General features: G+C 61.5%; 2 protein-coding genes across 3 annotated transcripts in view; one reads left to right on the plus strand and one right to left on the minus strand.

Moving 5' to 3' along the window:
• Positions 1 to 472, minus strand: part of TMEM60 (transmembrane protein 60) — a 4,368-nt gene extending 3,896 nt beyond the window's left edge. The window contains exon 1 of the mRNA XM_005862912.2: positions 261 to 472. The gene's annotated coding sequence lies outside the window, so the exon portion shown is untranslated. The remainder of the gene's footprint in view (positions 1 to 260) is intronic.
• A 355-nt stretch (positions 473 to 827) lies between these two features.
• PHTF2 (putative homeodomain transcription factor 2) overlaps positions 828 to 971 on the plus strand; it is an 89,636-nt gene continuing 89,492 nt past the window's right edge. For both annotated transcript variants that reach the window (XM_005862913.2, XM_005862915.2), the window contains exon 1: positions 828 to 879. The gene's annotated coding sequence lies outside the window, so the exon portion shown is untranslated. The remainder of the gene's footprint in view (positions 880 to 971) is intronic.

The following is a 971-nucleotide window of genomic DNA, read 5'->3' on the forward strand; positions in this document are numbered from 1 at the left end:
CAGCCCGGGGGGCCCCATCCAGTCCCCCCCTCCCTCCCCCCACCATTTTGCGCGGTGGCCCAAGTACATTACGGAGTTGAATGCGGTTCTTGCAAGACAGGATCCACCATGCACACAGGAGCCTGGTGCCAAGCAAGTTTCTATGTGTTTGGGGTTGGGAGTGTGAGGGGGTGACGGTGGGGGCAGGGGACGGAGGCACAGCCCACCCAGGCATCTGGAGGCCCGTGCAGGACGCCAGCGCGTCGGAGCCCCAGACTCACCTGGCTGCGCCGCTAGCCGGAGACCGAAGAGGGACGGGAAGATCAGGGAATTCGCCAGTTTGGATCCTTGGCTTATTCCACCCTTTTCCCCCCATTAAATCCAGAACCCGTCACATGATAATCAAGAAAAAGATCCCAGTTCCGCTCTCCAAACGACCGCGGTAGAGGATACCTCACTTCTAACTCGGGGCCGCGCCCACATCCGGGGCCGGTTCTCACCGCCCCTGGGGCTCCCTATAGGTAGAGAGGACGCCAATCTGCGTGCAGAGGCCCCTTTGCCGGCGGTAATTGGACCATTTGGCCGCCAGTGCAAACCACCGACCTTTCCTTATGTTCCGGTTTGCCAGAAGGGCGGCAATTAAAAGGCACACCCACTTGCCCCGCCTCTCTATTACTACAGGCTGGAAGAAAAGTCAGTCAAAGTGCCGCTTGGAGTGTTCGTAGTCCCATTGGACAGGTAGATGCCAATCAAACTCACCAGCGCTCGGATACGCCCCCGCGGGGCGCTCCGCCCCCTCCCGTCGCCCTCCCTGTCTGCGCGCGGAGACTGCAGGCTCCGGCGCAAAATCCTGCGGGAAAGGCCCAGCTGCCTCCTAGCGGCGTGGCGCCCGCTCCTAAGGTGAGATCCGGCATCACCTTCGCGTTTGGGCTGGCACCGTGTGTAGGTCGTTGGGTGCTGACAGAATCCCGAGGATGGAGCAGAAGCGGCGA

The sequence above is a fragment of the Myotis brandtii genome, unplaced genomic scaffold (genome assembly GCF_000412655.1).
Source record: "Myotis brandtii unplaced genomic scaffold, ASM41265v1 scaffold17, whole genome shotgun sequence".
Classification (NCBI taxonomy): Eukaryota; Metazoa; Chordata; class Mammalia; order Chiroptera; family Vespertilionidae; genus Myotis; species Myotis brandtii.